Raw genomic sequence first — 24,926 nt, forward strand, 5'->3', positions numbered from 1 at the left:
CTGTTTATGAAAGAACACCATGAAGGCAAGAGCCATGTCTTGTTCCCTTCATATTTCCAGTACTTGTCAGGGTGCCTGGCACATAGGGACGTTCAACACATGAATGAATTAGTGAAATCTCCTGATCCTAATTCAGTTATTAAAAAATTGCATAGTAGACGTAGAGAATGGACTTGAGGACACGAGAACGAGGAAGGGTAAGCTGGGACGAAGTGAGAGAGTGGCATGGACATATGTACACTACCAAATGTAAAATAGATGGCTAGTGGGAAGCAGCCGCATAGCACAGGGAGATCAGCTTGGTGCTTTGTGACCACCTAGAGGGGTGGGATAGGGAGGGTGGGAGGGAGACACAAGAGGGAGGAGATACGGGGATATATGTATACATATAGCTGATTCACTTTCTTATACAGCAGAAGCTAACACACCATTGTAAAGCATACTCCAATAAAGATGTTAAAAAATTGCATAGTAACTTATTTACTGTTTGGGGGGTTTAATTAGACTTGTCAGAAGGAGGAAAACTTAGCAGCGGTGCAGTCTTTTTTATGCTTACAGTCTTCTCGTCCACTCCTTTGGGGTGTATCTTCCATCTCACTGTTCATCTTGTTCTCCCTTACGTTTCTGGGACCTGTCCCATGACCTGGCATATGTAGATGCTCAATAAGGATGTCTTGAGTGGATGAACAAGTAAAAGCAAAGATCTCAGTAGTGGCTCCAGTATTAAGTAATGCTCCTCTCATCATCATCCCTTATTTACCCATCCAAATTACAGACTCATGGTTTAAGTATAAGTTAAAGAAAAAGCTTTCAATATCTGTAATATACATACTATGTATGTATATATATACAGTGCTCACCAGCACTGTTCTGAATTAAGTGGGGTTTTAGTGCCCTTAAATATGTAGAATATATTACTTTATGAAAATAATGGGACAGTCCTTCATGTTTATCTTACCAAGTAGAAGCGTCAGGAGTACCTCCCTTTCTGAGAGTTTCAGTAGGTTGCCCTTATGAAATCTGAAGTGAATTTTTAAAAATTAGTTAGTTAATTTATTTGTGGCTGCGTTGGGTCTTTGTTGCTGTGCTCAGGCTTTCTCTAGTTGTGGTGAGCGGGCTTCTCATTGTGGTGTCTTCTCTTGTTGCGGAGCACGGGCTGTAGGCCCATGGGCTTCAGTAGTTGTGGCTCGCGGACTCAGTAGTTGTGGCTCACGGGCTCTAGAGCGCAGGCTCAGTAGTTGTGGCGCACGGGCTTCATTGCTCCACAGCATGTGGGATCTTCCCGGACCAGGGCTCGAACCCGTGTCCCCTGCACTGGCAGGCGGATTCTCAACCACTGTGCCCCCAGGGAAGTCCTAAAGTGAATTTTAACTACCCCCATCTGATCACATTCTTTATCCACATCTTATCTAGAATAGCATATTGTGAAGAAGGAAAACACGGCAAAGTGGATGCAAAGATAATGTTTCCTATGTTAGTGTTCATTTTTTATATATTCTATACAAAGGTCATTTGTCATTGGGACAAAAGCTTTTGATCCAAATAAAATATTTTAAGTTGGATTAAAAAAAAAATCACAGACATTTTTGGGTTTAATGGAAGGTGAATTGCTTTGCTAGGATTCTGTCACTTGATAGAAACTGACTTCCCATGGTTCTTAACAACTTGCAGTATATATTGACACTCTTACCTTCTAAGAGAATTTATTCTTTTCAGCTTTACTCTTATTTTAGGCTGGGATGGCCTCTCATTTTTGTGTTTATGCATTTGCTAGGCTTGTGTTTTTGGTTTTTTTGTTTTTGGTTTTTTTTGGTGTGCGTGTGCGATTTTAAAGACTTGTTTTAGGTCTCCTGCCCTGCCATCTAGCATGGCCGTTCTGAGAGTTTGACTTCAATTCTGAAAGGTGTGGTAGGGCTTTTCAGATAAGAATTCTATTGTAGACCAAAAGACCAGAAAACTGGCTTTCTGTATATGTGTTATAGAAGCTAGCTTTTCTGCTGGTTGTGTAAAGTGAAGGAATAATTGTCACTTTTGTAGATACTTGATTATAATGAACTGAGGCTTTAATAAGATTTCTTTGAATGATGAGGCTTTTAAAATATGCTCTTTATAGTCAACAGATTTTTTTATTTTTAATTTTAAAGAACAGTAACTTGGTTAAGCCTTTAATAATAACTATGTTTGCATAATTAAAGGAAAAGTATAAAAGAGGCACATTAAATTATTAATAGTTGTTACGTTAGAAGGTGAATTTGGAGGATGAGAGCAAGGGAGGGAGGGACTCACTTTTAGTTTATATACTTTATATTTAAAAAGCTTATATTGCTTTTGTGATTAATTACTAGACTAAAATGTATAAAGAATTAAGGAAGCATACAACCTAAAAAATTTAAAATAATAAAGTCTGATTGAAGTTTATTATTTGCTTTATATTTTCAAAATTCATTCTAAAAGTTATATTGTATCAGTCAGATTTTTTTTAATGGAATTTGGTGCATTCATGACTGGGGGTACTTTTGATCTCCTGCTTTCAGGATCCAAAATGTCTTCCTGTGGTATTTCCTTACAGCACAATAGTATTTGGTGATCTTGATCACGGATGTAATTGTTCACATTAAACAATACTTTTCATAATGTATAAAATAAATATTTCTGTAGGAGAAAAGTTAGAAAAGTTTATCATCAGTATTGTAGTTTAGGAGCAGATACTCTGGAGCCAGAGGGACTGGTTTCAAATTCTGACTCCATTGTATTCTAGCTATGTGACTTAATGTAGTTACCAGATCTCTGTGTGTGCTTTAACTTCCTCATCTGTGAAATACATACTAGTACTGTCCCCAAAGGGTTGTTGTAGGGAGTAAATGAGTTTATTTATGGAAAGCATTTTGAAGCATTCATTATGTAAAGCACTTTGTTTATGTAAAACATTGTATCAGTTTTCTCATGCTGCATAACAAACCACCCCAAAATTTAGTAGATTAGAACAACAGTTCTTTATTATTTCTTACAATTCAGGCAGGCTGGGTAGGTCTTCTGGTCTGAGCCTCGTTGTCCGGGGCTGGATTGAACTATTGGATGCTTCACTTATGTGTTTAGTGTGATGGCATCTGTGACAACAGGAGCTGGGCTTGTTCACATGGTTGTGGTCACAGGTTTCCCAACAGCAGCAAAAGAGCAAAGGCCAAATGTACAGTTGCTTTTCAAGCCTCTGCTTCAGTTACATTGACTAATATTTCATTGGTCCAAGCACATCCTATAACCAAACCAAACCAAACCCATAGCCAGTATGGGAGAGTACTGGCAGAGAAATTATTCAGACCATTTTTGCAGACAGTCTACTTCAAGCACTGTATAAGTATTAGCTGCTACTATTACTATTTTTATTTGTATTAATATTAACTCTCCAACATAAAGCTACTAAAAGTAAAAACATACTCAAGAAAAGCTCTTGACTGTATCTTCAGTTAGTCATTAGCACTTGCCATTTCCAAATATTGTGGGAGCCTCAAAAATTAATACTTGCAACAAGAGAGTTTTTAAGAGGAGCTTATTCTGCAGGGCTGAAATTATTGTTTTTGTTACAAACTGTAGCTGTCCCTACTGGTCTCCCTGGGAGCATTTTGCAGGTTATAAAATACAGCGATTACTATGGTAATCATATTGCAAGTATAAAATGGCTTTGACCTACTTGTTAAAATGCAGTGTGTATTAAAATAAAGACTGTGAGCTTAAAGCTAAATGAACTCTGAATAAAAACAGAATAGCAAGACCAAAGTGCTGGAGACATCTTCAAAAGCAAAGGAGGGCGTTTGATAAAGAGGATGCGTTTTTCCTCATCATTTTCCCCTAGGTCTGATAACCTCCGGGAAATGACACCATCTCAGAAAGCACTTCTGTTCTCTGCCCGACTTGCAGGCAGAAAAAAATTTTTTTCAATAATAAGAGCTACCATTTGCAAATCCGCATTGTACCAGTCACGTGCTAGGTCTTTTAAGGCACTGTTTCACTTTCTCATCATGACACCTCCCCAGAGTAGGAATTATTATTCTCTTTTTATCAGTGAAGAAACTGAGGCTCAGAGAGAATAAATGACTTGCCCCAAGCCTGGGAATTCCTGCCTTCAGACGCTTGGATCACTAAGGACACATGAATCAGGATACCTGAAACCTGTAAGAATTTGGTTACAGTTAGGCAAATTGATCTGTACATTGTACATGTGTACATTGACATACTCATTTATTCAAGGATTATTGAATGTGTGCCTATTGTGTGTTCAACAGCATGCTGATTGCTGTGTTGGTCAACAGGCAGGGCACCTGAGAGGGTCTTCTGAGGTCCAGGAAGGCTTCCCAGAGGTCAGAGATGTGTGGGGGATGAGTGGGTATTACTTCAGGGGAAAGGACTGAACTGGGTTTCAGGTAGCAAGAGCTGTAAGAGCAAGAAACCAGAGTACCTACAAACAGGGCAGTTTAGCTAGAGTTGGGGGACAGTTTTGATAAAGAAACTTAGCACTGTAAGTCAGGGTCAGATCCTGAAGTTCTCTGTGAGTCGGGGTCCTTGATCCGAGGAGTTTTGAGCAGAGAGTAACGTGCTCAGATGTATCGTTGAACGAGATCATTCCAGACACAGTGTGTAAAGTGGGATTGGCATGGGATGGGAGGAGAGGCAAGATCTCTGGCCATGAGTAAGGCTGATGCAGCAGCCCAGGAAAGAGAGAATGGTGCCTGGACCAGGGCATGGGCGGTGGAGTGGTATTTAGAAGCTGTTTGGAAGTAGAGGGAATGGAGGAGTTAAGGATGCCATCAGGTGTCTGACCTAGGAGTCTGGGTAGATGGTTGCACTGAGGAAGAAAACTTGGAAGATGGTGGTGATCCGTGGCAGGTGTGGTGAATTTTGTGTCTGTGGGACTTCCAGGCGCAGATACCCAGAAGGTAGTTAGGATGCGTGAGTCTGAACCTTAGGAAAGATCTCTGGGATAAAAAGGAGATCTGTGGTCATCAGCACTCTCTAAGCTAGCGCCTCTGCACTCTGCCCATCCTTCTTTCCCCTCATTTGACTTTCTTTTGCCCCTTAGCACTTCTCATCTTATTTGCTGATTGTCTTTCTCCACTGCAATAGAATATAAGTTCCACAGTGACTGTGTCTGTTTTGTTCACTGCCTCATCCCCAGCACCTAGAGCAGGGCCCGGCCCTGAACACATCAGTCAGCCAACAGAGGGTGACAGGTGCCACTGGAGAGAAGGGGAGTTGATCAGCTCACCTTCAGAGCTGTACAAGAAGAGAGCCCAGGAGAGAACCTCCAAGGACTCCACTAAAAGGAGGCACAGAGAAAGAGGAGCCTTCAAAGAAACCGGAGAAGATGCCTCCTCACTTTGCTCCAAAGCTCGAATGGCAAAATGTTTAGAACTTCCAAGTACTTAAAGAGAGTGGCTCTTGGGCACCTGATGATTTCTGGAAATGGTGGGCAGGATAGAGCCGAGTAGATGACATGCTTCAGTTTCTTTTTTCTTTTTTTGTGTGTTCTTTTTCCTTTCCTGCATTTAAAAAAAAAAAAAAAAAATCAGCCAAATGGAAGCATGGCTCTTGGTGAAGAGGGAGAACCATCAGTACATTTAATTCAACAAGAGGCAAATTGACTTCATCTTGTGGGCCAGTTGGGATCGTTTGGGAGGAGCTTTTGCTTCCCGGGAGAGTTGTGTTGAGAAAGAGTCTGGGGCTGGCTCCAGGCCCAGCTGGAAGGAGTGCTTTAGTGATCAGTTAGTGGTATTTGCTGTGGAAGCTGTACGTGGGCAGTAACATAGCTGACAGACATTCTCTACCCTCCTCTAGAGAATCCGTTACTATGAGTAATAATTTTCCAGAAACACTTATATTTCATCTCTCACGGTATGCATTTACCAAATGTAAATCCTGCCTTCCTCATTCCCTGGTAACTCTGCTTGGTAACTTGAATTGGTCTCATTAGCATAACTCACTGGGGAGTTGAATGAGGCCAGAGTGAAGGTTGACTTTTTACAGCCTGGCCATTTTTATGCTACCCAAGGAAGCTGTGACTGCATAGCTTATAAGTTCGAGCTCCCAGTTCTGTCCATAATTATTAGTTCTCTAGCATACATAATTTTGAGACATAATCAGCCCCAAGTATTGCAATTATCACAGTCATATGAATTGACCTGCTGATAATTGCAGAAATGAAAAGAATGTACACATAGGTTAGCTGGTAAATTGAGGTCCCAGGAGCTCTAATTCCTGAAATTATCCTGGAAAGAAATCTGAAGGTGAAAGCTTCATACTACAAATAGACTTTAAGCCTTCAATTATTTCAAATTTTCAATTCCATGGTGAAGAGCGATTGGGTCAGTAAAGATAAGTGATGCCTTCTGATTTAACTTATTTTAGTTAATAATGTCTACATACTCCTTTGTGCTCATCATTTTCCTAGAGAAAGGTGATTCTTGAAATTCTCTTGTTGCCCCTCCAGAGGAGGGTAGAATATTTAGTGGCCGGTGGTAATGGAAGGCTTCCTTTGGAAAACTCCTAATTTGGGTCTTCTAACAAGGAGACTAAACATCAAGCCCAGTGACCAGAAATATCAAGCTTTACTTACATCTAGAGGGGAGGAGCAGCAAGAAAGTGTAAAATTCAAGGAGCCTTGAGACTTTTTCTTGGGCAGCTCATAGTAACTGATTAATTGCTTGACCCTGAGAGTTAAGTGACCCATGAGAGGTCACCTTGACTTGAGAGTAATGATCACCAATGAGAGTGATCTCATTTAAGTCATTATTGAAATACAAATGGTTCTTTTGAATGCTAACGTATTACTCCAAGTCAGTTCAGTCATAATGTGAATTTGACAGTGGTTTGCAATACCTCTCATCCCCTTATGTGTGGGGTAAGGGGTGGGGACCCCGACCATCAATCAGTAATGATTTAATAAGTGTCTACAATGGGCTCTGATAGGCATATGTGAGAAATTCAGAAGATCCTTCAAGAGAGGACTGCTATCTTCCCAATGCTGATTTCTGTGGAAGGGGAGGGAAGGAGAGGGGCAAACAAACACAACATGCAACAGTTCAGGACATGTTCAGTGGTAGGCAGAGCAGTCATTTATCCATGTGAGATGTCACATCAAGTGTTTGGGGCAGCAGGATCAGCATGAGAAGGAGAGTGGTGATGTGGGGAAACTTGCAGTGGCCTGGCTTGCCCTCTGCGCGGAGTGGGGAGAGGCCTCATGGAGAAGCAAGGATTGAAGCGGGACCTTGGAGGACTGAGGGATCTAGGTCACGTTTTCTGTGGCCGCACAGCGGATTACCACTAATTTAGTGGCCTCGGACAATACCTGTATGTATTATCTCGCAGTGCCGTGGGGCAGGGTGTGGTTGTCTTCTCGGCTCAGATTCTCAAAAAGCTGAAATCAAGATGTTTTCATCTGCATTCTCATCTGCTCATCTTCCGAGCTCATCGAGCTGTTGGCAGGATTCAGTTCCTTGCGGTGGGACTGAGGTCCCTCTTTCCCAGCCGTCACCGAAGAGCTTTTTTTTTTTCCTTTTAATTTTTATTGGAGTATAGTTGATTTACAATGTTGTGTTAGTTTCAGGTGTACAGCAAAAAGTGACTCAGTTATACATATACATGTATCCACTCTTTTTTAGATTCTTTTCCCATATAGGCCATTACAGAATATTGGGTAGAGTTCCCTGTGCTGTACAGTAGGTCCTTATTAGTTACCTATTTTATATATAATAGTGTGGCTATGTCAATCCCAATCTCCCAGTTTTTCCCTCCCCGACCTTATCCCCTGGCAACCATAAGTTTGTTTTCTACATCTGTGACTCTATTTCTGTTTTGTAAATAAGTTCATTTGTACCCTTTCTTAGATTCCACACATAAGCGATATCATATGATATTTGTCTTTCTGTGTCTGACTTACTTCACTCAGTATGACAATCTCTAGGTCCATCCATGTTGCTGCAAATGGCACTATTTCATTCTTTTTTATGGCTGAGTAATAGTCCATTGTGTGTATGTACCACATCTTCTTTATCCATTCCTCTGTTGATGGGCATTTAGGTTGCTTCCATGTCCTGGCTATTGTAAATAGTGCAGCAATCAACATTGGGGTGCATGTATCTTTTTGAAATCTGATTTTCTTCAGGTATATGTGTAGGAGTGGGATTGCTGGGCCATATGGTAGTCCTAGTTTTAGTTTTTTAAGGAACCTCCATACTGTTCTCCATAGTGGCTCTACCAAGAGCTTTTAACGGCAACATTTAGGTCCTTGCCATGTGGCCCCCTCCATCTTCAAAGCCAATGACTAAGAATCTCTCTTACATCAAATGCCCCTCACCCTTTCAATCTGTGTGTCCAGGAAGATCCCAGTCTCTTTCAAGGGGTGATAGGATTAGGTCAGGCTCCTTGAGGATAATCTCCTTAATTTAAGGTCAACTGATTTGGGACCTCAAATTACAGTTGCAAAATTCCTTCGCAGTAGCACCTAGGTTAGTGTTTGAAAAATTGAGAGAAGGTATGTGTATTCCCCAGGGCAGGAGTCTTGGGGGCCATCTCAGAATTCTGCCTCCTCCATGGTTAGATAGTAGGCATTAAGTGTCCAAGCTGGAAACCAAAGTATCAAAATTATATCTTCTAATGTGGATTGCACGCACAGCCTGGAATTGGGAGGAGGCCCTTTTAAAGGAAATGAACTTCAGAGTGGCCAGATGGTGATGTAGAATTGCAGGGGCCTGATTGGCTGGCTTGTTTCATGATCTAGGCCCAAACTACCTCCCTCTCCCTTTTTTCAGTCACTGGCAAACTCTCCCTTCTCGCCCTCCTTTCTTTTCACGCATACAGGCAGGCTTTCCCAGGAGTCCGGGTTCTCCATGGGGTGCATCTGCTGCTTAGGGGCATTTGGTGGTATCTGGAGATATTTGGGGCCATCGTAACTATCAGGGATACTAGTGGCGTCTAGTGGGTAGAGGCCAAGGCTGCTGCTCAACATCCTACAGGCACAGGACAGCCTCCATAACAAAGAATTTTCCAGCCCCCAGTGTCAGTACTGCCAAGGTTGATCAGCTCTACAAAGTGTCTCCTTCCTGCCACTCTCGGGTCTCGTTCAAGCCTGAATGTGCTTCTCTTGAATTTCATCTGCCTGAATGTGTTTCTCCCCTTTTCGACCTCAAGGATTCCTCCTCATTCTTTGAGACTTGCTGCTACCATCACCTTCTTGTGTTGGTCCAGGTCACTCGCTTCACAGTACTTTTTTCATACCCAGGGTACATCGCTCCATGCTTTGTTTTATCAGTGTATGTATAACAGATCTGTCTCTCTCCCACAGACTGAGTTCTTCTTGATTGTGAGTTGTGTTCTTTTATATCTGTGTACTCAGAGCTCATTACTATAATGGCTTGTGTATAGTAGGTGCTCAGTAAGTGTAAGGTAGACCAGGTGGATGGATAAAATGTCTGAGCGCCTGAAAACTTCGCAGCAGTGAACTGCCGTTAGTTCTCAGTTTCCCATCCCAGGCACTTACAAGCTGTGTATACTAGAGGTATGTTACTTAACTTTTCTGTGCCTCAGTTTCCTCCTTTGAAAAATGGGGATCTTCATAGTTGCTGCTTTGAAAGTCTGTTGCAAGGATTCAGTGAGAGAGTTCCTGTATAGTCAGAGAGTGGGAGAAAATGGGAGGGGTATTCATTTGCATAATGCTTCCTTGTTTTCCAAATGCCGAAGGAAGGAATGACCCCCCCCCCCGCCCCCGCCAAAAAACAACAACAATGGATGCAGGTGAGCATGGCTGAATGTGGCATACACCTCCAAAGTAATATACCTGAACATGCAGGGCCAGAATGTTCCCATAACCACCAAGGAAAGAGATGTCAAGATTTAGGCGCAGAAAATGAAAATGCTGATACCTAGACCTCATACCCGTACAGATTACCTCTGTTAGAAATGCTCTTAAGAGCTTGAGAGGGATCAGTTTCCCCTGCGAACTGGAAAGTTTGCCTTTTCAATTTAGGAATAGTAATCAAAGATAATATAAATATTTCCATTTCTTCCCTCCCCCAAATGTAATAATCAAGAGATTCTGTTCAATCTTTAGGTATCATTCATCAATTTTTCTAACGTACTTGATAATATAATGGAGAAGTAATGAATATATTAGTTTGGTTTTAAGAAAGCTTTAAAAATACAAGTTCTGGGCCCTGTCCCAAACATAATGAATTTAAATTTCCAGGGTCGGGGTCCAGGAATCTGCAGAATTGACAAAATCGCAGATGGTCCTTACATACACATAGTCTGGCATTTGGAAACTAATGTACTTGGTGATACTTGGCATTAGGAAGCAGATTGAGAGTCCCAAATTCCGGCATGAACAGGGATGACGGGCTGAATTAATAAAAAAAAAAAAAAAAAAGAACAGACCTGCACTTGGAGCCAGAAACCCAGCTACTCAGGTGTAGAATAAAGTAGATGGAGTCTAGTGAGAGACACATGAAGGGAAAAGAAAAACAAACAACCTACATTTATACAGGTTTTGGTCAACAGCTCAGTGTGAATCAAATTAATATGATCTTAGAATCACCAAATCGGGAACGAGAAGGGCGTAAACTCACCCTGTTCTGCCCTGGTCAAATCATGCTTGAAAGTTTTTCGTTATTAAGAACATTTTAAAACATAATCAGAAGTAGAAATAATAGTACAATGAATCCCTGTGTAATAGATTTAACAATTATCAAAATTTTGCTACATTTCCTTCATCGATCTCTTTTTCCTTTTGCTTATGGTTCCTCCCTCCTTCCCCCTCTCCTTTACTATTCTCCTTCCTAAGTATTCGAAAGCAAATCTCGGACATCATGTTATTTTAACCTTACGTACCTAAACAGGTTTCTCTAAAAAGCATGGATATTTTCTTACGGGACCGTATCTCACCGAACAGCACTGACAATAATTCCTCATTCTCATTTAATTGGGGTGTCACAGTTTTAAGTGGCGGGGATGCAAAAGGGTTGGTTTGAAGCCGTGTCCCATGAGGAACAGTGCATAGAAGGAGGTTGATAGACGATAAAGACTCAGGTTTTTGAAAGACACTGAGTGGAAGGGTTGGCTGGCCTGGCTCTCTGGGATCCACATTGGTGGCATATAGGCTGCCAGTTTACTGTAAGCAAGAACTTAATCCAGGAGCCAGCTGTCTACTGATGAACTGAACTGCCTCCGGAGTTTTCTCTCCTGCAGGGGTGGAGCATGAGATACAATTGAATGGTTTCTTTCATTCATTTTGTGAATAGTTATCAAGTGTCTGCTGTGTTAGGTGCTGAGGATCGCTGTGCAGAATAAGACAGATGCAATCCCTTCCCTCATGGAGCTTCCAGTCTCTAGCACTGTTTCCCACAATGTGACATGGTTTGGGGTGGTCCAGAATCCATTAATTAACTAACATTGAGTTACACGGTTAAAAACAGTTCTCTTTTCAGTGTTCTAAACTTCGTAAGTACATCAACAAGGAGATCTCATTTGGGTGCTAGAGTTGGCACTTCTCTAAAACTTGATCATCTCCCTTTTTAGTTGAGAAAGAACAATGTCGTGGTCATAGCCTTTGGCATGCCACAGCTCCTCAGTAACTATTTTTTGAGTAATTTGTTAAACATCTTTACAAAAACAGAAGAATAGGAAAATGCTTAATACAGGAATAATAAAAGCCAGAGTGATACAAGGGATGTTTTTAACTTTTGGGTTTTTGTCTGTTTTTGTTTTTCACTCTTTAGATTTGCATACATTAAAATTTACTCTTAGGTTTACCGTTTCGTGAGTTTTTACAAATACATCCAGTCATGTAACCAGTGCCCCATCCAAGATACAGACCAGTTCTCTATCACCTTCTAAATTTTTCTCAATCCCACCTCCCATCTCCAACCCTTGGCTTTCTGTGCCTATAATTTTGCCTCTTCTGGAATGTCACATGAGGGAATCATACAATATGTGTAGCCTTTTCAGTCTGCCATCTTTCTCTCAGCACTGCGTGTTTGTGATTCATCCGTCTTGTTGCTTATGTTTGGTCCTTTTACTCACTGGGTCGTATTCCATGGTCTGGATGTCCCACAACTTGTTTATTCAATATAAATAATAATATAAGGCACATTCAATATGACAAATCATGAACACGGTATTTAGTAAAAGCAGATTTAGCAGAAATCCTGAAGGTGGTATGCAAATGAGTGAGTCTTGGGGGGAAAAACTAATCTGACCAACGTATGCATTAAAGGGTTGTTGGTGGTTGTTCATCTTTTTTTTTTTTTTTTTGGCTGTGCTGCACAGCTTGTGGGATGTTAGTTCCCCGACCAGGGATTGAACCTGGGCCCTTGGCAGTGAGAGTATGGAGTCCTAACCACTGGACCACCAGGGAATTCCCAGTTGTTCATCTTTTAATATCTTACCCAAACCTTCAACAAAGTGTTTGATTGAAATATAAATAGGTTTCCTATCACCTTAAGTCAGAACATATCTTTGGGGGCCTCCAGGTAAACCCAGTGATCTCCAGAGCATTCTCTTCACATTCTCTCAATCATTTATTTTCATTTGTTCATTTCCTCCCTCCCTCCCTCCTCCCTCCTCCCTCCTTCCCTTCCTCCCTCTCTCTTGCCCTCCTTGTCCTTCTCCTCATTCTCATTCTGATATTCTCTCTCCCTTCCTCCCTCCCTTCCTCCCTTCCCCATCTCCTCCCCCTAATATTTCACTGGAGTTTATGTAACTGAATTAATTAGACCTATTTCTCAAGGAGTTGGTTTTCCATAGAATTCACTTTGCAGTTAGCGTGACAGAAGAGCTGGCATATTAATCAAATGCTACAATTTGTTCTTTGTATCTGAATCAGGCTGGGGTTGGACTTCCTGCTTATCAGTTGTCCCTTTATACCATTCTGTCCTTCGCAGGGAATGAGCCAGGATTCTTTGTGATAGGACTGGGTGATGGTTGTGAGTGTTGATAGATTGGGTGTGGAAATGCTTAACAGAGACAGACCCTATCTCCTTAGTTAGTGTTACAGAGTCCCCAGGATATAAAGTGTCTTATGAAAATAAATAAGAGCTTTTCTTTTCCTTTCTTTGGCTGATGATATCAGTACCATTTAACAGAATAAAATGATAAAAATCTTTGTTCTTTCTTAAATAACATGTTAATTGCTGTTCTCTGTATTTATTCACTTGGTATTTCTGAAATATATTCATTTTATAGACATTTCTGTCCCCCAATGCATTTTAAATCCTCAAGCATACTCAAAGTATATATATTTTATGTAGTCTTTGTGTGTCTAGTGGGGTGGGAGGGATGCTCTTTGTAGCTAACCAGGAGATCAAAGTATGTAGCTTTCTCCATTTAGTCTGTTTGCTGCAGAATACAAAGGCTGCTAAAGGATTTGAGTGCATATCTTAAAAGCTCATCAGAAATATTCCAAGCTCTAGATCTTTTTTTCTCTCTCAGCAACATTTCAGATATGGAGGTTCTCCTCGGTTGCCCCTGCTAGTGTTGCTGAATTTTAAAAGGAAGAAAGAAAGATCTGTTCTGTTTTCTCATCTGTGGAATTGAGGGGGTTGGACTAGATGGGAGATGTCAGATTTATAGCACTAGTGCTGTCACTCCTTCTCCATCTACATGACAGACATCACTAATCAATCACAGCATGCTTTCCTGCCATATGTAGCCTCAGACTTCTTATCAAATCGCACTCCAGGAATCCGCTACTAATCAATCAGTGTTAGCCCAAGAGATGAAATCTATTTGCCATTGTGAAACATGATGGGGTTTAGTCTCTAGTGCAAACTTAAGATGGTTTATGAATGTCAGATCACCACTGCATGGTAGCAGGAAGATGTTGGAAGGCATGGGCAGTTTCAAGGGAAGAAGATTTCAGATCACTACGTTTATGCTCTTTGAAGGCAGACATCATGTTTTATTCATGTTTTTCCTTGTTTACCCAGCCTATAAGGCAAACCCTTTCTCGTAGTAGACATTAGATACATGTTTGTTAAATGATGCATGAAGAAATGAATGGAAAGCTTGGCCTTGGCCAATTCTTCCCTCTCTAAGACTGCACAGTTCAGTGCTTCTTCCAAAGGGCAGGCGCAACCCTTGCCATTATTGAATTTCTCTACTTTAATTCAGGCCATTGCTACAGATTGGCTAGATCGCTCTGTGTTCTTATCTGCTGAGCACTGGCAGGGCCCAGCAACTTGGCATCGTTGGTTGGACTTTACGAGTTCCCTCTCCATCCATTGTCCAGGTCATTCATAAACTTGTTGAGTAATACTGAGGAGGGTCCAATCTTTCCCTGCTGGACTCTGAATTCTTTCAACTTGATTTGTGGTTGGGAATGAGGGTTTCATGATAAAGAGAAGAATTCTGTCATGGTTTTGGGATTTATCACAGAAGAGAGTCACATATTTGACACTTAACATATGCAGCCTTCATTAATTATTTTGGGGTAACTATATTTTAAGTTTCTTTATTAAAAGGACCAGATTGGATAACTCTTTAAATTTTTTTTTTTTTTTTTTTTAAAGCTAGTCTTTTTTTTTTTTTTTTTAAGGATTTTCTTTTTAATTTATTTATTTATTTATTTTTGTCTGTATTGGGTCTTCGGTTCGTGCGAGGGCTTTCTCCAGTTGTGGCAAGCGGGGGCCACTCTTCATCGCGGTGCGGGGACTGCTCTTCATCGCGGTGCGCGGGCCTTTCTCCATCGCGGCCTCTCTTGTTGCGGAGCACAGGCTCCAGACGCGCAGGCTCAGTAGTTGTGGCTCACGGGCCCAGTTGCTCCGCGGCATGTGGGATCTTCCCAGACCAGGGCTCGAACCCGTGTCCCCTGCATTAGCAGGCAGATTCTCAACCACTGCGCCACCAGGGAAGCCCTCTCTTTAAATTTTGATAGCATGATAATGTTACTTTTGCAGGGTAGATTCAGTAAATATTCAGTGGTCTTCAAGATAGTTTCATGAAAATAGGCTGAAGCCTCTGTCTTCTTCAGCTTTCAGAAGAAAATCACCTTTTAAAACAGAAGGCATTTTTTTCCCACCCAGGCACTGAATTTCATCTAATAATAACACCAGCTGCCCATTTAGTAAATATCAATTTTACGCCAAGCATTCTGCTAAATGCTTTACATTTATTATCCCTAAACCTCAAAACAACCCCAGGACTAGTGCTGTGAATTCCGTTTTACAGATGAGATGAATGAAGCTTGGAGAAGTTACATAACTTGGCCAGGGTCACTAGGTGATAGGTGGCAGTACTGGGATTTTAAGCCAAGCCTAACTCTAAAGTGTTTCCTCCGAAGGGTACCAACTCCCTCAGTGTAGATGTTACCCCCTCCAGGAAGCCTTCCATCAGGTACCACTTTTCTGCAAGGCTGGTTGAGATGTTCTTCCTCTGTGTTTCTATAGTCGTTTATGCTCCCTTATGATGACACTCTCGATCTGTTTATCTGCTTCCTCTACCACCAGAGTAAGATTCCTGAGGACAGGGGCGTTGTGTTTCTGTTGGTTTGTTTTTTTGTGTTTTTTTCTGCCACTTTTGTTTAATGGCTGAATGAATACAGCTTTCCCAGGAGTTCTCTGCCACTTCACCTTGGTACATAGGAGCCATATTAATGTACAGCTAGGCCTGTAAGAACCTTCTATAGTTCAGAATTCATTATATTTGGGGATAAAAGATCTAGGGAAATATAGTCCACCTCTAAATGTGGAATGGCAGAGTTGCCTCTCTTTAATCCTACTAAGTGCCTTCTGCTTAACTCTGTCATTGCATTATCAAACTGTTTCACTTTTCCTCAGTTCAGTCTTTTATTAACTGTACTTTTATGAGTGATTAGTACATGCAGATGTTCTTATGTTTATGCTGCTTGAGATGCCTTGTGTTTCTTGAATCTGAAGATTCATGACTTTTATAAATTATAGAAAATTCTTAGCCATTATGCCTCTTCTGAATGTCTATTCTCTCCCAACGGGACACCTATTAGACATATGTTGGCCCCTCTCAGTCTATCCTCCGTATCTCTTAACTTCATTTTCATAGTTTTCACCTCTTTATCCCTTTGTGTTTCATCTTGTGTAATGTACTGAGATCTGTATTTCTCTCTTCAGCAGTATTTAGCCTTCTGTTTCACCTCTCCATTGAGTTTGAAATTTTAATGACTCTGTGGGGAGAGAGAGGCGTCGTCTTTTTTTTTTTTTTTAAGAGTTTCCATTTCTAGCGTTATTGTGTTTAACCATTTTAAACTTTATTAATGTTCTTTTCCAAAATGTTGTTTTACGACCTCTAATTCTTGAGCCTCTGATCCTCATGCTTGTTGACTTGTGACCTTTGACTCTGTGTTTTGTAATTTACTATTGGGAGCTCATGCTTTGCAGGGCCAGTTTTAGCCCAGGTTACAGGACTGACTCTCCAGGGCAATTTTTCATCTGCTTCTGTGGGGGAATTCTTGGCATATCATGAACAGGACCAAATTTTATATTAACTGTTCATTTGGAGTTTTCTGATTCTGCCTTTGGTTATTCATACTCCACTCTCAAGAAAGGCATAGGCCTAGTGTTTCTAATTCTCAACTTAAACGTTTCCCTCCTGCTCAGAACACGGATAGAAAGACAAGTTTCCTTGGGTTGGTTGACAATTTTTCTAATCTGTTTGTTCACTGAGGGTGCAGTCCTCAGGGAGTGTTCCTGGTTTTCTGTAGGGGTCTACTAACAACTTGCTGCTTCTCCTTGTTCCAAGGCCTCCTATTCTGTCCTGCTTGGGCATTCAAATCCTAGCCCCTAGGGAGACAAACCATTCCCCTGTTGCCAGCCACCTTCCCTTCTACCTCATAGCCCCAGCATGAATTTGCATGCTCATCATTCTTGTTTTTAGTTACCTCTTTATTTCTACCACCTGGGTACTCTCCTTTCTTAATTGTGAGTCAGCTAAGCCCTTAAAATAATTTTTGTTATATTTTACCTAGCATATCTAGGGTCTTTGAAGGGTTGGAAGTTTCAGGCTGTCATCATTTGCCATCTTGCCAGAAATAGGAGCTTATTACAAGCTCATAGTAAAATAATCAAATAATACACAAGAATGTATGATGAAATATTACTCTCCTTTCCATCTTCGACCTGCTTAGTTCTCAAACCACCTTGCCAGGTATAATAACCTTTATCATTTTCTTAGGCATAGTTCTAGAAGCATTTTATGCACATAGAGCATATATATGTGTATACAATACATGAAGATTTATTTACTCAAGCAGGGATATATTTTACCTTCTGCACTCTACTTACTAATGTATTTTGGAGTTCATTGTTTATGAGTGCACTTAACTCTGCCTCTTTTTTCTCATAGCGGTATAGTATTCCATGAAATAGATGTACCATAATTTTACCATTTCCCCTATTTTTATTGGATGATCGTCTTCAGTTATTGTGATATTATAAACTATCCTACAATAAACATTCCTGATCATATGTCTTTGCTGACTGTCATTTAACGTAATTCTCTTTGTCTCTTTCTCTCTCCTCTCCCCCACCCTGGTTAATTTTATGTGTCAACTTGACTGGGCTAGGGGATATCCAGATAGCTGGTAACATTATTTTATTATTTTTTTAAATTTATTTTATTTATTTTTGGCTGCATTGGGATTTCGTTCCTGCGCGTGGGCTTTCTCTAGTTGTGGTGTGCGGACTCCTCATTGCGGTGGCTTCTCTTGTTGCGGAGCACAGGCTCTAGGTGCGTGGGCTTCAGTAGTTGCAGCATGCAGGCTCAGTAGCTGTGGCACGCGGGCTCTAGAGCACAGGCTCATTAGTTGTGGCACATGGGCTTAGTTGCTCTGCAGCACATGGGATCTTCCCGGACCAGAGCTCGAACCACTGGCCCCTGCATTGGCAGGCGGATTCTCAACCACTGGGCCACCAGGGAAGCCCCTGGTAACATTATTTTTGAGTGTGTCTGTGAGGGAGTGTCCAGAAGAGATTAGCATTTGAATCAGTGGACTTCCTACAGAAGAGTCCTCCTGACCAATGTGGGTGGGCATCGTCCAATCTATTGAGGGTGTGAAGAGAGCAAAAAGGCAGAGGAAGGATCAATTTGCTCTCTCTGCTTGAGCTGTGACTTCCATATTCTCCTGCCTTCAGACATTGGCACTCCTGGTTCTCAGGCCTTTGGACTGGGACCAGGACGTGCACCACTGGCACGCAGTTCTCAGGCCTTTGTACTCAGACTGCATTATAACACCAGCTTTCTTGGTTCTCCAACTTGGAGACTACAGACCATGGGACTCTTCTATCTCCATAACCATGGGTGCCAATTCCTATAATAAATCTCCACATATCTCTCTATATATCCTACTGGTTCTGTATCTCTGGGAAACCCTAATGCACACTCCCACTCACTAGGAGTTGGTGACCTCAGCACCTTGCACGGGACCTGACACAGAGTCGGCACTGAATTCACATCTGTTTCGTGAATGACTAATACCAAGAAGCCAAACCAGCAGTCAGACCATCCCAACCCCCCAGGAAATGTATTTTTTAAAATTTAATTAATTAATTAATTTGGCTGCTTGGGTCTTTGTTGCTGTGCACGGGCTTTCTCTAGTTGTGGCGAGCGGGGGCTACTCTTTGTTGCGGTGCAAGGGCTTCTCATTGTGGTGGCTTCTCTTGTTGCAGAGCACAGGTTCTAGGCTTGCGGGCTTCAGTAGTTGTGGCTCGTGGGCTCTAGAGTGCAGGCTCAGTAGTTGTGGCGCACGGGCTTAGTTGCTCCGCGGCATGTGGGATTTTCCCAGAGCAGGGCTCGAACCTGGGTCCCCTGAATTGGGAGGCGGATTCTTAACCACTGGGCCACCAGGGAAGTCCCAGGAAATGTATTTTGATTTCATTAATAACACTAGCTCTTGACTATCCAATAGTCTACAGCTATTGAGTGAGCACAGCATGTGGTCCAGATATGAGCTAATACCATCTTTACAACAACCTTGTGAGATGGGAGATTTCATGATCATGCTTTACAGACAAGGAAACTAAGGCACAGGTTACATAACTAGTAAGAGGCAGAGGCTATCACTGAAACACCTGGCCTCTTGAATACTGCCTTTTAATTAACACTTGTCACAGCTAACATAGGATGTATCATTGTTCATTCCTTTGTTTATTCATTCATTTATTCCGTCCACAAATATTTACTGAGAGCTCACAGTGTTCCAGGCAGGAAGTAATAACAGTGTGATGAGGAATGGAAACATCCCAACTGTGGTGGAATTTACAGTGTAAAGGGAGAGACAGATAAAGCAAAAAAATAAAAAATAAAAATACAAGTGAAACTGTGATGAGTGCCCCGGAAGGGGGTAATAATGGGGAGAATTTAGAAGCACCTAGCTGGGGGGTTCTTCCCAGCAATAAAGGGTCTCCAAATCTGTGATAAGTTGGATGAGCCTTGAAGGACGAGTCAGATGGAAGGGGTTCCCGGCCTTCCTCGTGTATTCTGCTGTACACCATAATTTTGCTTTTGCAGCCACTGCCAGCTCTGGGGACCTCCACGTGCACGGGCCAGAGGGCCTGTGTCCTTCTGCTTCTGAGGAAAGGTGGCTGAACCCCACCCCCACCCCCCACTGCCATCAGCCTTTTCTAATTTTAAAGCAGTAGCTCCCTTGATTGAAATCTCAATTTGGGAACAGGCCTAGGATTGGCCTGGAGCTTGGAATTTTCACCAATAAGCGCAGCGGTAGGTGGGGAGGCGTCCCTTTAAGCAGCTGGGAGGCAGCCTGGAGAGCTGGAAGCGTCCCTCCTGGGGACCTGAGCGATTTTCCTGGATCCAGAGCTGCGCAGGGAAGCAGCTGCCACCACCGCGCCCCGGGAATGTCACCTCCCTTGCGCGGAGCCCCTGCAGGGCCCCCTCTGGCTCCGGGCAGTTGGCGGCCGACGCCCCGCCGGTCTTCTTAGCCGCAGCCGCATCCCCTGCCCCTGGGTCTGCGGCCCCTTCCCCCCAGCCCCTTAGTTCCCGGCGGTGGAGGCGCCGCAGCGGCGAGCGATGCAAGGCTGAGCCGGGTAAGTGGCCCCCCAGGGCCAGGGCGCACGGAGGGGGCACTGGGGCGCGGGGGCTCCTGGTTCTCACCACCCTCTCTAGGAAAGGGGGCCTTAAACTGGGACAGTAACCTCTGGGAGAGATGCGCCTTGCCACACAGACACTGGGGAGGTCATGAGCTATAGGGAGGGGACCTTGGGGTCCTTTTGATCTGAGCGTCTCCCAGCTTTTGCACACTTGATTAACCAATAATAGTAACAGTATCACGAGACAGGGATCATGTTGTTACTGTATTAGGACATTTTCGAGGGAAACATTTAAACGTCCCTGAACTTGCTTTTTAAACAGCCTTTATTCTTTTACAGTTCATTTCCCTCAAGTACTTAAAATGTATGTATTGTTAATGACCTACTTATTTATTTCCCTTACACTCTCAAAAAATGTTTCATGTCTCCAGGAAGGTCTACTTTAAAAGATTATGTGTTTCTCCCCACATTCCTCATTGCTCGTTTTCCTAGAACTTTAAAAATTCCTTGCTTTTCTCCTTGGTGGATATCTGTAATTAAGCAGCTCTGAAATGTGTTCATTTATTCTCTCTGAATTGGGGGTGGAAGTAGGGGAGAGGCCCCCCTCTCCTGGCCTTCCTAGCTCTGAGAAAAGAGTCTGTGGGATGGGGAAAGCTGTTGGGGGGAGTTCATTGGAACCCTGCTCTCCCAGGATTGCAGATGTACCCTCTTGGCTGTTGGGAGACTTACCTGAGATCATGCAAATCTGGAGTGCCTAGGCAGCTGTATCCTGGGAAATTTTAAAACCAAAATAATCTATAGGGATTGGGCTGGGGGAGGGGTAAGATTTATTTAAAAGATGCCTTTTCAGCTTCCTCCCTCTCCCCAATCTGTTTGCTCATGTGTACCTAAGGAAGAACTTGGAAGCCTAATGTAGAGGGCCATCGGGTTGGTCGTTTTTGTTTGTTTGTTCTTTGGGTTTTGTTGTTGTTGCTTTTGAAGATGAGGCTGCTGGGCTGCTGGAAGAAAAGCCTTCCAAAATTGGAGCAAAGTCTGATGCATGGATTGCCAAAGTCCATTTCCGCCCATATTAAATTATTTTGGCTTGTAACAGCCCTCATCTTGCTGGATTACCTTTATTTGCGGTTGTTTGGGTGTTGTGTGACTCATTTGTATACTTTGGGTTCCCTGCTTTCTGCAAACAGATGTTTTTATCTGTGCAGCTAGCTGAGTAATTAGAGAGATGGACACAGCCCTGTATGTACAGACAGAACAAATACCACTTGGGGAGGATTTGAGCCTTTCCTTTTTCAAATCATCAATTGCCAAATCTTCCCAGCCATTAGGCAATTCAGATAAAGGTGTCAAGGGAGCTGAGCAGTGAAGAATTTATATGTACAGCTAATTCTGCTCATCCTACAATAAAACATCTTCCCATGGGGCCAGAAAGTGGGGGTGTGGGGAAAGCTTATAAAAATAATCCTGTGTTCTTAGTCACTGACTACCCAGCTCTCCCTGGATTTCTGAGAACCTGCCAGGAGAAACTGTTGACTGGATGGAAGTTTCAAGAAATGCTGAACAGAAATCAGTACAGGCCCTCCTTGAGCGACTTTTATTTCTGCTTGGAGGAAGGGAACACTTTGTTAGAATAACAAATCGTGGCTGCTTTTCAAGAGCAGAAAACAGTTCTTGTTCCGAAGGCAGATTCATTTTTAAGAGTGTGAATCATTTGGTTTAGGTTTTTTGCTTTTTTTCTCTCTCTTGCGGTGGAGGCTTGGAGATGATTAAATGTCTTGTCTGCAGGAAATTACCAGGAGATTTGAGTATTTTCCTGAATCAGCCTCAGATGGTACACAGCTTTGGGTGTAATATAAGAAAGCTCTGTTACCAGGCAATCTTTCTGCAGTGATACCCTCAACCTCTCCCAGCCTTTCAAGCTTCTCCCTCAACAAGCCTTTTCTTTTTTTCTTTTTGGGGTTGGGCTTCCATTTGAGAAACTGAAATAACTCTCTCAGTCCCTTCATGAGCTTTTTAAGATGGAACTTATTTTTGAGACAGTTTTATCGAGCCCACTTCCCCATTGGCCTCCTCCCACTAGCCTTAGCAGGAAAAGCTCTTGGCTCCTTTTCCCAAGATTTCCTTTAAGCCTGGATTGTTATCCGTAGGGACACAGATGTATCAAGGAATGAGAGGCAAAGGTTTGAACTAGCACTCACCAATTTGGTGGTGACATTTATGGTCTTTGCAGAACTGTTTGCAGAGAAGGCAGAGTGATTCTGTGCTGCGTTTACCCACAACGTGAAGATCGGGCAATTAAAAGGCAGCCAGGGACAACCAGGGGGTCCAGTGCCCTGCTTTGTGTAGTGCTTACAGAGATCTGCCGTTTTTAATAATTTTGGAAAACCAAATCTTAGAGACGCTCTGCACCCCAAGCTAGTTTTCTGAATCTTTCCTGAAAGGTACCTGGTCACGTGAAGCACCTCCTAGCTGTGTAATCAAATAGGAGAGCTCTGGGTGCATATAAACTCAGCGTGATATTCCGAGTCAGTGAGAGGAAGCAGAGGGAATAATTTTTTTTCAGCTACCAAAACACAGAATGGCAATCCTAGTTGAATATAATGAAACTTGATGGAAATTGTATGGAGAGTTTAAATGTAATGTTCCAAAAAAAAGTTTCTTTGCTTTTTTTTTTTTTTTTTAATTTTTTTTCTCAGAATCTAAATGGCAAGGGATTCTTTCCCAGGATACTTAGCATTTGATTACTGTGCAGTTTTTTGTTTGTTTGTTTTTTGGAGTGATGTTCTTTTTTCATATCCTGCTGCTCTGTGTGACAAGCAGAGGAAGACTCGTTTTTGCAAAGATTGTATCTGGATGTCTTCCAGAAGATACGGAAGATAGAGGGGCGCTGGAGGGAACAGACGGACGCAGGTACTGTGGGACTCAGTGTCTGGGAAAACTCATGAATGATTTCCCTGCAAGTATAGCCCAGAGGCCTTTGAGAATTGCTTCATGTTTGACTTTTACCAGCCAGCTTGTGTATAGAAATCATCGTACCCATCACGAGGGTCTTCCTCCTCCCAAAGCACCTTCCCAGGCAAGATGCCAAACATCAGGGAGTGTGTACGTGACATTGCTTATCACGTCTTTGAAAGTTTGCCTTGTACTACTTTTTCTTTTAAAAAAAAAAAAAAAAGTGACTACGTGATTTCTTGGTAACATTAACAGAAGATTCCTTTGCATTCACCTAGGCTGCTGTAATTACAAAACCTTTAATTTTTCCAGTGGTTGAGGCTTTGTTTAGGCTTTTGAGGATAAGTGAATATCTATTGAGCTGGATTTCGGATGAATTCTAATTTTGAGCCGTCGGACTGTCTAGCCCGGAGAAAAGGTCTCATATTAGCATGTTATACTTGATGATAGCGATAAATAGAATGATAGCTATTAACTTACTGAGTCTTTGCCAGGTACAGACTACGTGTCTTATCAATCTTTCTTAGACTTTCCTGCACATAAGAATATTCTTCAGAGAGTCTGTTTCAGGGGGTATGTGGTAAGACCTAGAAATCTTCATTTTAAGAAGCATCTCAAGTGAGACCTTGGACTCTACCTTGAGACACACTTGGCTTTTCCCTTCTGATCGCTTAAAATCCTCACAGTAACCCTGCGGAGTAGGTGCTGTTATCACCCCTGTTTCACAGTTGAGGAAGGGTAGGCTCAGAGAGGTTCCGTAACTCTTCTGGGTCACACAGCTACTAAGTGGCCATGCGGGGAACTGGAACCTGTGACTGTCCAACCTCAGTATCCGTGGAGCTCACGCTTATGCTCCTGGTGGTTGTGTGGTCTTCCCTTTACAGTTTGGACCTAGTGACCCCTCCCCACAACTCTTTCTGCTGCACCCTTCCCTGTGACGTTGGCATGCAGTACGCAGCTGCGGTCCACGAGGGCCCCTTGTGGCAGGATGCGGGAGGGCTGCATGGGGGTGTAGGGGTTCACGTTCATACTGGAGAAGCATCTGACTCATTTGCCTTCAGTTCTCTAACTGCTGAACCAAGACGACTCAAGGTCAGATTGATTTACTTGTGAGGCGCTTTTGAGTCCCCCAGCTTTTGGAATCCTTAAGGCAGGTCTGTGTCCTTCAGTGGGTCCTTCCACAGTCCCCAGTGTCACCTCTTTCCTCCTCTCCAGACACTTCCCTCAGGCTCCTCCCACAAGACCCTTCCCAGTTCACACACCTAACAGGGCTGAAGCCTTTTCCTCATGCCTGTGACCTGAGCCCACCTGGAGCCCATCTTTTTCCTCCATCTTCTGCGTAAACTAACACCCTCCCCCCAGGTAGATTCCTGCCGAAAGCCAATACCAAGGGAGAGTTGTAAAGAAGGGGGCAGAGGCTAGGAGGAGCCTCATTCATGCCTCCTGCTTGATTCCCCCTTGGCCTGACCTGATTTCTCTTGCCCCTGGGCTTATGAACCGGGGCTGATTTCTCATGCTTAATTGCTGCAGGACTGTGATACAGGACAAACCACTTAACCTCATGCACTTTGCCTCCATTATCAGTTAAATGGAATGTTCATGTCAACCCTTTCTCCTTTGAGTACAAGTGACATAATGTCTGTGGAAACACTTTGGACTTTGTTCAAACACATTTTGAAGATGTGATCCTGTTGCCTTCTAGCAACGAATGGTTCCCCTACGGTGTTCTAGGAAACACCTGTTGGGCGAATGGCTCTTCCAAACAAGAAAGCATAAACATGGTACCATGTATATTTGAAACATGCGATACCCTACGTCTCTCTTCGGAGGAATCACAGTTCATACTAGCATATTAAAGGCTTTGAGCCCTTGAGCGGGGAAACCTGTTTAACTATGAGCTTGCGTCTTCCACGCTAACAT

At 42.7% G+C, this 24,926-nt stretch overlaps 1 protein-coding gene across 2 annotated transcripts in view; it reads left to right on the plus strand.

The window, feature by feature from the left end:
• PRICKLE2 (prickle planar cell polarity protein 2) overlaps positions 1-24,926 on the plus strand; it is a 339,195-nt gene that overhangs the window by 150,787 nt on the left and 163,482 nt on the right. The window contains exon 1 of one of the 2 annotated variants that reach the window (XM_007192396.3): positions 19,762-20,054. The exons of the other annotated variant lie outside the window; for it this stretch is intronic. The gene's annotated coding sequence lies outside the window, so the exon portion shown is untranslated. Of the gene's footprint in view, positions 1-19,761; positions 20,055-24,926 lie in introns of those variants that run through there. 2 annotated transcript variants of the gene reach the window in all.

This window comes from Balaenoptera acutorostrata, chromosome 10 (assembly GCF_949987535.1).
Source record: "Balaenoptera acutorostrata chromosome 10, mBalAcu1.1, whole genome shotgun sequence".
Classification (NCBI taxonomy): domain Eukaryota; kingdom Metazoa; phylum Chordata; class Mammalia; order Artiodactyla; family Balaenopteridae; genus Balaenoptera; species Balaenoptera acutorostrata.